Source organism: Euprymna scolopes, chromosome 38 (assembly GCF_053919585.1).
Source record: "Euprymna scolopes isolate OS-2025 chromosome 38, ASM5391958v1, whole genome shotgun sequence".
Taxonomy (NCBI): Eukaryota; Metazoa; Mollusca; class Cephalopoda; order Sepiida; family Sepiolidae; genus Euprymna; species Euprymna scolopes.
The window spans coordinates 35,123,190-35,138,942 of record NC_136519.1 but is presented as its reverse complement, the minus strand read 5'-3'; the positions used below and the strand labels follow the sequence as shown (position 1 = coordinate 35,138,942).

The following is a 15,753-nucleotide window of genomic DNA, read 5'->3' as shown; positions in this document are numbered from 1 at the left end:
GAAACATTATTTTCTTATTCCATACCAATTTTGTGCATATATATATATATAAACATTGTTAAACATTACTATTATTGAATTATACCTTTTTTATTTTAAAAAAGTCCCGATGTGGGTCAAAATCAAAAATATATAATAATGCATTCCCCATATATGTATCATTAGCGTTTTCGACTCGTGATCAAATCCTCCTCAAGTAACAAAATATAATGCAAAAGTTGGAGGAAAGAAGAAAATTTCAAAAAGCAGCCGAAAACGCGCATGTGAAACCAGACGTCAGGTGAACAATTTATTGGAGTTTCAGAAGAAACGTTAAGAATTTAAATTTAAAGATGCCAGATTGAGCATAACATGATGAATTTTTATTACGTTAAGCATTTTAAACTTTCTTACTGCTTATTTATCGTAGTTTGCTGAGATTTAATAAAGATGGCTTCGAGTATTTTTTAAAATTGTTTTCAGGATGTATTGTTTTCCTGTCATTTCCTAAAATCTGTTTGATATCAGAGTGGTGTCAGAGTTATGTGTTTTGTAAATACTGATAATTTTAGCTAAACTTTACAGTGTACATGATGAGTCAGCGAGAAAGGGTAGTGGTTTTAAAACCGATGTAACTGCTAGCTTTATTATTGTGCTAGATGTATTATTCAAAAGGACGCTTAAACTTTCAAATAACATTAGTTTAAGGTGGTATGCATTATAGTAAATAATGAGTCTAATTTTTTATTATTATTAATTGGGGATATGTATTAGTGTAGAAATTTTTATGTATTTTCTTCTCAGCTAAAGTCTAACGTTGCATTTACTAACAATAATCTCTATGAAATTCTACCTTTTCTTAATTTGTTAAACTATACGTTATGCTTTTCCAAGAGTAAAACACAAATTTTGAAAGTCAAACTGCTTCAAAGAAGGTAAAATTCGCGAACTTTGAACTAAAATAGGCTAATATACAAATCTGTTGGCGAAACGTTACGAAAAAAATGACACATTTGAAAGTGACAGGGGAAAAAAAAGAGAACAATATTGTCTGCCAAAAAATGCTGAAATTTAAGAGTAAATTAAAGATTGTCTCTTACAATGTAATTTTATTATTTGTATGTAGTACAATATTACTTTCTGAATGTTTATTAGTACTTATTAATTCATTTTATTTAGGTCAATTCTATATTTAAAATAGAACGGTTACTATTTTCAAAGAAATGTTAATAAACTCATATTTGCAGCGTGTTCTTTGTTTTGTTGTCAAAAAAACTCATTTTTCCCGCTATCTATAAAAATATCAGGTTGTAAAGTTTGTAAAAACATTTATCGGTTAAAAATATTTCACATTCTATCGAATTTCCACGAGTCCTGCTAGGATAGATTAATAAGGTTTCAGTTGTGATTTCGTTATTATTATTATTATTTGGTAGTAGAACTTTTAAAATTTATCATTATTAATTGTATATATTCATCACAGTAATAATCAAAGAAAACACTATTAATAAGGAGGTGTTTGTTCTTTGTTTTTTTTTTGTTTTTTTAGTTCTTGATGGGAAGATAAATTATGCAAGGTTTAGTGGGTTTTTTTAACAATACTAGTTTTTATCGAAATTTCAGTGACTTTAATTTAAGCCAGATTTAACTTTACCTCAATTTGTCAGCAATTACAAATGACATTAATACTCCACAACTCTGATTTGAGAATGTTTTTTAGTTAACAACACTAAACAAATAGATTCTGAATTAAATGTTTATTTAAAAGTAAAATCACCTAAGTTATATTCACTAAAAAATCAGCAATGATGATGCAGCGAAGAATCAAAAATGTTAGTGATACATGCGGAACAGTGGTTTTGTTGATACTAAAGCCAAAGATCGTTAGAAAGAATGAAAACAAAAAAGGTGTGATAACCCCATTGATATTTGTTATGTTTAACAATGTTTGCTAGCCTAGTACATATATATATATGTATATATATATATATATATTAATATATATACGTATATATATATATATATTAATATATATATATTAATATATATACGCGTATATATATTATATGTACTAATATATATATATTAATATATATATATATATATTAATATACATATCATAATATATATATTAATATATATATTAATATACATATTATATTATATATTAATATCTATGTTTATATTAATATATATGTACATGTTTATATTTATATATTAATATATATATATATATATATATATATATATATATATATATATATTAATATATATGCAATATAGAATTGTATAAAGCAACTGATCTACAGGAATAAACTATAAGATTATCAACATCATGAATTTTGGAATATAATTTTTTGTCATTTATACTATATATTGCTCTGTAATCACATTGAGCTTCTCATATAAAGATTGATATAAGATAAAAAAAATATATTTCTACAGAAATATATATATATATAAATATATATATATTTATATATATATATATTAATATACATATATAATTATATATATATTAATATATATATGTATGTATATATTAATATATATATAGATGTGTGTATATGTATATATATATATATATATATATATATATATATATATATATATAATGTGAATTTATCATAATTTATACTTAAAGTAAGGCATCGGACTTACAATTGTTTTTAAAAAATCTGTAGAGTAAACAGAAAATAAGACATCGGTATGGAAACGATGATTAATCGATATTTTCTTTTTTATTATTTCCTCCTGATTTGCTTCTATTAATTGCATCCTGGATATTTTTTTCCTTTAAACATGTTTTAACGAGCCTTTTCTTAAGTGTGAGAGCAAAATTACAAGTAGGTTTTGGAGTTTGCTAAACATTCAGAACTTTTTTCTAAATTCTTACTGTGTACATTTAGTTCCGAGATTTTAGTGAGAAGAGTGCATTCATTCCGTTGCCTGCCTAAATTGTCAGTTTACCGTACATCGTTTTAAAAAAAAAATTATATTTGATGTCTTGCTTTATATAAAATTATTATAACATACTGGAATATTATAGCTTGAAAAAAATGGACTTTAGTTAATGCCCATTACTGAGTTTTTCCTTTTATAATTTGAATTCTATTACATTTTAAATCAATCCGATCCATATAAATTTAATTTATCTTGTCATAATTTATATATATATATATATATATAATTTATGTCAAATTAAATTTATATATATATATATATATATATATATATATATATATATATACCGTACTTTGAGGTAATTGTGCCAACTAATATATATATATGTATATATATATATATATATATATTACTACTTCATTTAATCACATAAACTTTATGCGTAAACTTTAAGTATTTACTTCAACAATGCTCAATACGTAGGTAGAGCTAGGTAGTAAGTTATAAAATATATATGGCAATTAAGCTACACCGAATATTCCGCGTTTCATCCACGCTAGGATTCATCAGTCTGATGAATACTAGCATGGATGAAACGCGGAATATTCTGTGTAGTTTAATTGGCATATATATTGTATAACTTACTATATATATATATATATATATATATATATATATATATATATATATATATATATAGTGTTGTATTTTCTTTATACAATCATAAAATTTCATGCAAATTCAACCTTTAATGAGCTATGAACTATGAACTATACAATCATACCTTGTGATATTTTACTGCACGTATATGTCAGTATGGTGCAAAGATATATACCTCCCAATTTCCAATCTTTTGAACAAAAAAAGCGTGACAATCTTAAGTTTTTTTATATGTTTATTGTTAATTTTTTATGTAATTTATTGAATAAATTTTGAAATTTACGTAATAGTTTCATAATTTTCTTATTTTCCCGTAAAAATAATGTTGTCTGTTTGCAAATAGTAACCCCTAATACAGGCACTGCAATCAAATGCGTAGAAGATACTGCCAACCCTGCAAACAAAGAAAGTGGTATACCTCCACTTCGTATTTATAAAGCCACGCATGGAGTATTATTACCACGGTGAAAGAGGGTCTCTAATCTAATAGGTACTGCACTGTCCACGTCATCTCTTGCCTCATCGCCATTGTATTCCTACGCTTGTTCACAAGTATTTCTACGAAATGCACTCGATGAACTTATTCCCTTTGTGCATCCACAACGTAAATATAAACTAACCAGACTATCAGCAAAATCTCATCTATTTTTACTCTAGAAATTCCACAGATGCCGATAAATTTTCGGTATTTTATAAAATTTAATTGCAATTCAACATTCACCGTTAAATTGACGACTTTCATTGGCTTTCGGGTATGCTGAAAACAAATATCACATTTAAATTTGGGACAGACATGTAATTTTCTGGATATTAAGACCTTTATTCTCAGATATAATCTCTTATATTTTCACTGGCGGTCATGTTTTTACCTAACTGAACAAGTAATAATGGGCATGCGTGTTACAGAATACCCGCTTCTCATGTTAAGAATGGCGACGGCCACTGAAATTCATTAAGTAATAAATTGGAAAAAATGTCTTAATATCCAGAAAACTGCTTGTTCGACCCAAATTTTAATGTGATGTTAGTTTTCAGCATAACCTCTTAAAGTTGTCAATTTTTAAGCGAGTCTTGAGTTGCAGTTTAAGTAAAAATTTATCTAATTTTCTACTCGAATAGTTTTGTTCCGCGGGCTACTTACCTTTTGGAATTTTCTCTCTCCTCCTCGTTTCCCTAACTGTACTAAGAGAGACAAAATGTAAATAAATGTAATGTCTACAAACATCTTGCCACTCAGCTCCCACTTAAGATGTCCTATTATACATCTGGTTCCTAATCATAGCAGTCTCTTACGTCTCAGTAGTAATATGCCTTGAGTCAATGTGTACTAGTTGTTAAACCTGCAAAGAGTGTTTATTCCAAACGCCGTTCTTAACATGATATGAGGTTATTCCGAAAGCCGTTCTTAACGTGGGGAGTTCGGGGGATGTTTATTCAGAAAAATATTTTCTTATTTTCAACCTCTCTGTGTTAAAAACGGCTTTCGGAATAAACACCTTCGCAGGTTAGATAACCAGTGCACATTGACCATGCCTTTTTTTGGATAAACAAGAGTAAAAATGAAATTTAAAAAACAACAACATTGTAGCTGGAAATAAATGTTTGCGCAAATGTGCAAGGTTATGACCAACCTCACCCCACCTTAAAAAATAATGCTATCCTTGAAATTTCTTTATAAAACTCACTATGTCTGTTTGTCTGTCTCCATGTTTTTTTTGTTAGTTTTTTTTTCAACTTTCATCTCGGCTGAGACGGTAGGTCACAGAACGGCACGATGCGACTCAAATGATTGCATTTTTGAGGACCTTTTTTATCAGTCTTACCTGGTTACAATTGTTGCTTAGGGGTTAAAAATTGAAAAACATGAGAATTTGGCAAGCGTAAGTGGACTTGAACTGTTTTTCTACACATTCACAAATAATATGTACAATTGTACGTTAATCTTAGTTTATTTTCAGCTGTCACTTATCCAACTTATAATGGCCGATTCGGTAACGCCTCAGGCTAAGCGCTATGCATTTTGGGTTTGATTTCTAGTCTAGATGATGACACCAAATTTATATGTTTTACTTTTGAAAGAATTACTTTATATTGAGTACAATATGACATGAAATAATCGATAGAAAATTGATTCTATGATAATAAATACGAAATTTGCATCAATTAAAATATCATATTTAAGCGTATTTTACGACTTGGCCATGTCGGGCACCCCCGTGCTTGTTGTTAATAGAATTCACAATTTATGATGCACTCCTGCCATATCTATTGCAAAGCAAAACTTCAATTTCTGCTTTACTTGTCCACAAGGTTTCAGTCATCAATCTTCAACAGTCTTTCTTTCAACAGCGTTAAACGATAATCTCAACTGGATACAACGTGCAAAATTCGCAATGACTTTAACACTCCTCTCTCATTGCACTTCCTTGGTTTTAGCTGCGATGATTCTGTTCAGTTCAGTAATAATTTGAAGATTGTATTTCAATAGATACTAGCAGGTTGACCCGACGTTGCCCGAGATTGAATGATGATCAACAAATATTTCGCACTCCGATATTTTTATTGTCATCGAAATCGGTAAAATAACCAACATTTCAATCAAATGAAGGTCATAACAATAAAACGACAATCATTCGGAGGAAGAGAGATGTAAGCGTGACACACAAAAAAAAACACACACGTTATCGTATTAATATATACTTGAATGTTTTTATGTAGATGTCGTTTTTATGATAGAAAATTTGATTACACTGATATCTTTTTATAACAATTTATAAATAATTGCAACACTGATATCAGTTTGAATAAGACCTATTCTGGGTTATTCTATCGTTTTCTGGTAGGAAGAATTATAATATAGATATCTTGTAATGGGAGAAAAATGCTCATGTAATATCACTTCATGATATATCAAACGCTTATTATCTACTAGCAGTTCAGCCCGGCTTTGCTCTGGCCCTATGTACTGTTTATAATTTTATGTATATATATATATATATATATATATATATATATATATATATATATATATATATATTAAAAAGTTTGACTCATGTCCAGGTAAACTACATCTAAAATTTGAAGTGTTTAGACCCAAAATTGGCGGAGGAGTTTCGTAGAGTTTGCAAAGTTCAACTCCTTTAACTATTACCTCCTGGCAGCCAAATTTTTACCCAAAAACTGATTAAAAAGCTTCCTGCGTGTCTGAATACCCTTTATGTAAAATTTCAAATGTTTACACCCAAAATTTGCTTAATAGTTTGCTAGAGGCTGCAAAGATCTAATCTATTTTACTTTGATCCTAATTTTGACCCCTTAACATTTATTGTTTTCGGCTCAAATCAAATTAAAATGCATGATCCATGTCCAAGTAACCTATATCTAAAATAAAATAAAATAAACCAAATAAAAGGATTTCCCCAAAATCTCAATACACATTTTGCCAAATCTCGAGTCTGTAGACTGAAAATTAACAGAGTACTTTGGTAGGGAACTGTACACACACAGACAATTTCACTTTTATAAATATATAAATATATTGCTAAGAAAAATGTTATGATAGACAAAATTGCTTACTTTGATATTTATACATCAGAATTTAAAAAGTTATAAAGGATTGGACGAAGTAAGTGGATAAATTGTATTACACTAATATAATTTATTGATAAAATGTATACACTAATATATTTATCAAATAAATTGTTTTGCACTAATATAATTTATTAATAAAATGTATATACTAATATATTTATCAAATAAATTGTATTACACTAATATAATTTATTGATAAAATGTATACACTAATATATTTATCAAATAAATTGTTTTGCACTAATATAATTTATTAATAAAATGTATATACTAATATATTTATCAAATAAATTGTATTACACTAATAGAATTTATTGATAAAATGTATACACTAATATATTTATCAAATAAATTGTTTTGCACTAATATAATTTATTAATAAAATGTATATACTAATATATTTATCAAATAAATTGTATTACACTAATAGAATTTATTGATAAAATGTATACACTAATATATTTATCAAATAAATTGTTTTGCACTAATATAATTTATTAATAAAATGTATATACTAATATATTTATCAAATAAATTGTATTACACTAATAGAATTTATTGATAAAATGTATACACTAATATATTTATCAAATAAATTGTTTTGCACTTATATAATGTATTGGATAACATGCGTTACGCTAATATAATTTATTGGATAAGATGCGTTACACTAACATAATTTATTAGACAAAATGCATTGCACTAATATATTTATTGATAAAACGATTTGCACTAATATAGTTTATTGGATAAAATCATGACACTAATATTATATATCTATATATATAAATTTGTATTCCTGTCTGTTCACAATTTGATAAATATATCCAAAAGGTCCATTACTTCATATATTTTCTATATAGAATGATTCTTGCGAAATATACAGTTAAGAAGTAACCTCATTTGCATATTACATTAAGGAAAATCGATTTTATTAAATAGCTGTATGTATTTACTGTTTCTAGCGAGAGAATTGATTTAAGTGCTCTATTCAATATTGTGTTTTAAAATTGATTTATATTGATAATGTATTTAATTTTATTTTATTATTACCGACATCGAATTTTATTTTATTATTACCGACATCGAATTTTTAGAAAGGGATCGAGAGTTAAAAAAAAACTCTTAGCCAAATAAAATAAGTTTGTAGGCATAATAGGTTTCTAGTGTGAAAAAATAATTTCGTGTTGACATAAGATTTTATTGTTTTAAATATTGAAAAAAATGAACACTTACGAATAAACTGAAAGGATTGCATTTGTTTGTTTTTGTTAGTTTTACACCATCCTTGACAGTTCCGGGAATTGAAACTCAAGTCACACTTTTAGAAACAATAAAAATCTCCCCACCCCCCATAAAATGATCGAAAATTTCCTTTATTTCCGGAAAAAAAGTGAAAAAAAGTGCTTTACAATAAAGACAAACCAGCGAAAGGATTTCCATTTTGTTCTTAAACTTTTCGCAAGTCACGCACACGTTAATGTTTGTAAACGTTATCTTTTCAGGATCAACATGTCATAAGTCGTCGTGGTACGGTTGGCAAAATCATTTGCAAATTACCGTTTCCCTTTTGTGTTTCAGGTTCGAGCCTGCCTACGCGGCTATTTTTTTTTATTGAAACAGAACGTATTTTGATTTGTTTTTATTTTATTTTGGGGGAGTTTTTCCAGCGCACATGCAACAAAAATTTCTCAATATCCGGAGAATAGCTTCTTCTCTTTGTATCCTTTCTGCCGAAATAATTGGCGGAGAGGTTATCACGTGATTACATTTACATGTTTTTGTCCGTTCTTTTATATTTGAAATTGATGTGTGTGGATTGACGTTGCCCACGATGAAAATTATCAATATCCTTAGTACGGCAGGTGTGTTCTCAATGGAACTTCATGGCGACCCTAGCAACATCGGGTACCCATGCATGTTTATCAATAAAACTAATATATTTATTGATAAAATGTATTGGACTAATATAAATTATTGATAAAATTGTCCACCTGACTACTGTAGACTCTTAACCCTTATCCTCGAGTGGTCTCTAGGCCGTAATAAGTGGTTATGCGTATGTAAAAAACTGTATTGGACTAATATAAATTATTGATAAAATGTATTGTACTAATATAAATTATTGCTAAAATGTATTTCACTAATACAAATTATTGATAAAATGTATTTCAGTAATATAAATTATTGATCAAATATATTGCACTAATATAAGTTATTGATGTAATGTATTGCCCTAATATAAATTATTGATAAAATGTAGTAAACTAATATAAATTATTGTTAAACTGTATTTCACTGTTATAAATTATTGATAAAATGTATTGTACTAATATAAATTATTGATAAAATATATTGCTCTAATATAAATTATTGATAAAATGAATTGCACTATTGTAAATTATTGCTAAAATGTATTGCACTAATATAAATTATTGATAAAATGTATTGTACTAATATAAATTATTGATAAAATATATTGCACTAATACAAATTATTGATATAATGTATTGCACTATTGTAAATTATTGCTAAAATGTATTGCACCAAAATTAATTATTGATAAAATGTATTGTACTAATATAAATTATTGATAAAATATATTGCACTAATATAAATTATTGATAAAATATATTGCACTAATACTAATTATTGATAAAATGTATTGTACTAATATAGATTATTTATAAAATATATTTCACTGTTATAAATTATTGATAAAATGTATTGTACCAATATAAATTATTGATAAAATATATTACCCTAATATAAATTATTGATATAATGTATTGCACTATTATAAATTATTGATAAAATGTATTGCACTAATATAAATTATTGATAAAATGTATTGTACTAATATAAATTATTGATAAAATGTATTGTACTAATATAAATTATTGATAAAATGTATTTCACTATTATAAATTATTGATAAAATGTATTGCACTAATATAAATTATTGATAAATGTATTACACTAATATATTCATTGGACAAAAGCTATTACACTAATAATCTTTATATTATGTAATGAAATACACTGGCACACTGCCCCTAAAAAATAAGCAATCAAAATAAATTTTAATCGAACGCTATATAAATTGCTTATAATTGTTCTGTTGTGGGTACTCGTCTCATGTTATACTCATTAGTGAGTGTAAAAATATGAAAGCTATATGATATATTTGATGTAAATTATGAAAACGGTTTCTAACATCATCGAGAGTGACACAAAAAAAGCAAAATTATTTATATATTTATCAACGTTTCGTCTTTATTCCAAGACATCTTCGGAGTGGTCAATTGGGAGAAATAACATACTGGTATAATATTTGGAAATGAGGCAAAAGCAAAAATTATTTTCAAATAATTTACTTGTATTTTATTCTTCAAACAATTCTGAGAAAATCTTGAAATAAAAACGAACCATCGATGAATATATAAATTTGAGGGTTTTTTTTCTTTTCTCACTTTTCAAAAATTGACATATGTAAAGTCACTGCTTAAAGAACAACAACAGACATCGGATGAAAATAGCCGAACACGACGAACGAAAAATCGTAAGTAAAGCAATCAAACTGAAAAACGGAATGCAAGTATGACAGGGCAAGAATTTAATAAATTATAAAATTTCACACATTTTGGGTATTTTATGTGTAGTTTGACTGCATTTTTATTCATATATATAATTTAGTAGCAGGGAGACCCGACGTTTCCCGGGATGGAATGCTGATCAACGAATGTTTAACATTCCATATTTTTATAGTCATCGAAATCGCCCAGTTTTTCAATCAAATCGATTGATTGCCTGCACTAGTTGGGATACATCGACGTGCACCGCGAGGAAGCTTCACATGCTTCTCACAATAATTTAGTCCACAATAAATTATAGCGTATATTTCACTGTAGAGTAGCTACTGTTGACTTAATAAAATTATTTTTAGTTGTAATATCTTGAATTAAAGTTTAAAGTGAAAAGTCAAGTTTCATACTTCGATTGTGCTCCAAACAGAAACATTCATTCTGAACGCGCTCTTGTCATGTCAAAGATTTTTTATGCCTGACTTTACTGCTTGTGCAGTAATTGTTGTTTGAATTTAAGTTTAAAAAGTCAAGTATGGTTCTTTAATTGTGCTCTAAGCGAAAACACTATTTCAAACGCGCATCTGTCATATTAAAGAAAGTACTGATGATTTTATATCTCGGTCCTTTCGGGCCAAAACTCTTCCAATGCACTTATTATGTTAGGTTATGTAACGTATTAACTGTTTTTTCTTTCATCGGATTTATTCTGTTATTGATTATCAATATTTATCGAAGACATCCCAATATAAAACTAATCTAAGAATACTGAACAAGTACCTTTGTGTAAAATTTCATAACAATCAGCCCAGGGGAACAAACTCATACGCACACAGACACACACACACAAAGTTTTTTTTTTATATATATATATGGCTCCCTTCAGTCTTGACAGACTATGGATACCCACTGTAAGGGTGCCTGCGCGTGAAATTTTTGTGGAAAGAGTTGTGCAATCACCAACCAGACCTCTCCTGAGTCGACATTGTTGAATACCAGTGGCAAGTGGAGGTTCAGGACGACTGGAAACAGTGCCGAGATAAGCGGAAAGCACATACAGCGCCTAGAATTCCCAAATGGTCACCCATCTGGTACTAGCCAGGCTCAACGTTGCTTAACTTTGGTGATCTGACGAGAACCGGTGGATCAACGTGATTATGCCGTACTTTTTATATAATAGTAGAGATTTGTCGTCATTTTTCTTCGGATGATTGAACAGAGTTTGTTGCTTTACATTTAACTGATTCCTAACATTTTTAGCTTTTGAATGACCATAATATACTCACTAGAATTTTTATACTTATATATAGCACCTTGCATTAAGAGACGCGCTCTTTTTATGTTTTATATTTATTTATTTATTTTATTTATTTACTTATATATTTATTGGTAGCTAAGGCAGGCATGAATTTCTTTTTATTAAAGAGTGAAGAGATTAACTAAAAAATATTTGAACATGATCTTCTTTGTCAGTTGCTTGACTAAATACGTGCGTTTAAGGTGACGGCGTGTCCTTGAAAGTACACAATGTCTTCTTTCTCAGTTGGGATCGATTTAACAATGGCCAGTTTACACTCCAATTGAAAGATCGGAAAAGCATCGTGTGCACACAGACATTTATAAAGAAGTAAATTGACACCAGACAAAAATAATTTAGACGCGTTTTAAGTTTCTGTTATCTTCCCCGACGGTCAGTGCTTGGAGTTGTACAAAGCATTAGTAAACGTTTGAAGCATCCATATTTTATGTTTCAGATATCAATACACTTGTCATAAATCCGCTTTTATTATTAGAAATTTTCGGTAGATAATTCTTCCCTGTCCCAAAAACTTTACGGTTTATCTACAATTTCCCTCTATCAAATCTAAACACAAATTCCATAAGCTTATTTCTTAGAAATGCCCCCCTATAGAACCCCGTTCCCCTCGCTTGCTTTCCAGATGACTACAACATTGTCTTCTATAAGTATAATGAAAACAAGTTATTCAATAATTAAATTCTAACCAACTTCCTGCACTAACGGTCACTACGCTGCTCTCGGTGATCATCATGAACTCCTTGCCCCTAATCTTCGGGTATCTTTGCGCCTATGTAACTTGCTTGTACAAAAAAGAGAAAAACATAGTAATTTGTAAAATCAGTTGCTCTTGGAAAAAAATGCAACACTATATAATATTAGGAAAAAAGAAACAGATAAAGCAGAAGACAACTATGACGACGAATGAAGAAGGAAAAAAATTTGAAATTCTAGTATTTAAATAGCACAACTGGCATCTCTAATTTTAGAAATTTTAGTGAACAACAAAAAATATTACATTTTGAAAGTATTTCCCTTAGAAAATGCTGAAACTTCTCTACAATAAATAATATTACATTTTAAAATGAATGACGTAGGTTCGTTAGTTCACAAAACTATAATTATCAATTGCATGTTTGTTAGTTTTAAAAAAACATAACTTCAATTGCATGTTCGTTGGAGTTCAAAACTATAATTTTTATTGAATGTTTGTCAATATAATTTCAAATTTTATTTTCGATAATTTTCAAAACTAAAGCTTCCAATTACATGTCGCTAGCTTTTTAAACTACAATTTTCAATCAATTTTTCGTTAGTTTTCACAAATATAATTTCCAATTGCATGTTCGTTTGTTTTCAAAACTAAAGTTTCAAATTTCATGTGCGTTAGTTTTTCAAAATATGATTTTTAATTGCAAGTTCGTTAGTTTTCAAAATTAAAGTTTTCAATCGAAATTTTATTAGTTTTCACATGACTTTAATTGATTGTTTATTAGTTTCCAAAAATATAGTTATCAATTGCACGTTAGTTTTCAAAACTATTATTTTTAATTCCATATTCGTGAGTTTTTTAAACTATAGTTTTCAATTCCATTTTCGTTAGTTTTCAAAATTATAGTTTTCAATTCAATGTTCTTTTGTTTTTATACTAAGTTTTCAATTTCATATCCGTTATTTTTTTAACTATATTTTTGAATTGCGCGTTTGTTAGCTTTCAAAAATATAGTTTTTAATTGTATGTTTGTTGTTTTCAAAACTAGTTTTCAATTCCAAATATGGTAGTTTTTAAAACTATAGTTTTCAATTCCATATTTGTTAGTTTTTTGAACTATAGTTTTCAATTAAATGTTCGTTAGTTTATAAAACGATAGTTTTCAATTGAATGTTCGTTAGTTTTCGAAACTAAAATTTTCTTTGGCAGATTTTTTTAGTTTTTAAAACTATAATTTTAAATTATATTTTTGCTAGTTTTACGAAACTATAGTTTTAAATTGCATGTCGCTAGTTTTAAAAACTGCACTTTTCAATTAATTGTTCGTTATTATTCAAAACTATAGTTTTCAATTCAATGTTTGTAAGTTTTCACAGCTATAGTTTTTAATTAATTTTCAACATTATACTTTTCAAATTGCATGTTAGTTTTTTAAACTATAGTTTTCAATTGCATGTTCGTTTGTTTAAAATCTCTCTTTCTAAATTGCATGCTTCTTAGTTTTCGAAACAATTCTTCTTATATTCAATGTTCCTTAGTTTACAGAACTATAATTTTCAGTTGCGTGTTTGTTAGTTTATTAAAACAATAGTTTTAAAATTCCATATTTATTAGTTTTCAAAACTATAGTTTTCAAATTTAATATTCGTTGATTTTAAACTCTATAGTTTTCACTTGCATTATTGTTAGTATTAAAAACTATAGTTTAAAATTCCATATTAGTTGGGTTTTTAAACTATAGTTTTCATTTGCATGTCCGTTCGTTTTCAAAACAACCGTTTTTAATTGTATGTTTATTAGTTATTAAAACTATGGTTTTCAAATTCGATATTCGTGAATTTCCAAAACTATAGTTTTCAATTGCATATCCGTTAGTTTTCAAAAATATAGTTTTCAAAAATATAGTTTTTAATTGTATGTTCGTTAGTTTTTAAAACTTTAGTTTTTAATTGCATGTTCGTTAGTTTCAAAAACTATATTTTTTGATTGCATGCTCGTTAGTTTCCAAAAATATAGTCTTTAAATTTATGTTCCTTAGTTTCCAAAACTATAGTTTTTAATTGTATGTTCGTAAGTTTCCAAAAGTATAGTTTTTAATTGCATGTTCGTTAGTTTTAAAAACTTTACTTTTTAATTGCATGTTCGTTCGTTTTACAAAACTATAGTTTTTAATTGCATGTTCGTTAGTTTTCAAAACTTTAGTTTTTAATTGTATGTTCGTTAGTTTTCAAAGCTATAGTTTTTAATTACATGTTCGTTAGTTTTCAAAACTCTAGTTTTTAATTGCATGTTCGTTAGTTTTCAAAACTGTAGTTTCTAATTGCATGTTCGTTAGTTTTAAACACATAGTTTTTAATTGCATGGTCGTTAGTTTTAAAAAATATAGTTTTTAATTGCATGTTCGTTAGTTTTCAAATTTTTAGCTTTTAATTGTATGTTCCTTAGTTTTCAAAAATATAGTTTTTAATTGCATGTTCGTTAGTTTTAAACATAAAGTTTTTAATTGCATGTTCGTAAGTTTTCAAAAATATAGTGTTTAATGGCATGTTCGTTAGTTTTCAAAACTATAGTTTTTAATTGTATGTTCGTTAGTTTTAAAAACTTTAGTTTTTAATTGTATGTTCGTTAGTTTTCAATGCTTTAGTTTTTAATTGCATGTTCGTTAGTTTTAAAAACTTTAGTTTTTAATTGCATGTTCGTTAGTTTTCAAAACTATAGTTTTTAATTGCATGTTCGTTAGTTTTCAAAACTATTGTTTTTAATTGCATGTTCTTTAGTTTTCAAAACTATAGTTTTTAATTACATGTTTGTTAGTTTTCAAAACTTTAGCTTTTAATTGTGTGTTCCTTAGTTTTCAAAAATATATTATTTAATTTCATGTTCGTTAGTTTTCAAAACTATAGTTTTTAATTACATGTTCGTTAGTTTTCAAAAATATAGTTTTTAATTACATGTTCGTTAGTTTTCAAAACTATAGTTTTTAATTGTATATTCGTTAGTTTTAAAAACTTTAGTTTTTAATTGCA

The 15,753-nt window shown here is 27.3% G+C and overlaps 1 protein-coding gene and 1 pseudogene across 8 annotated transcripts in view; one reads left to right on the top strand and one right to left on the bottom strand.

The window, feature by feature from the left end:
* Positions 1-15,753, top strand: part of LOC145263133 (putative acyl-CoA synthetase YngI) — a 146,110-nt gene that overhangs the window by 101,854 nt on the left and 28,503 nt on the right. The window lies entirely within an intron of this gene.
* Positions 11,770-11,886, bottom strand: LOC145263506 (5S ribosomal RNA; annotated as a pseudogene).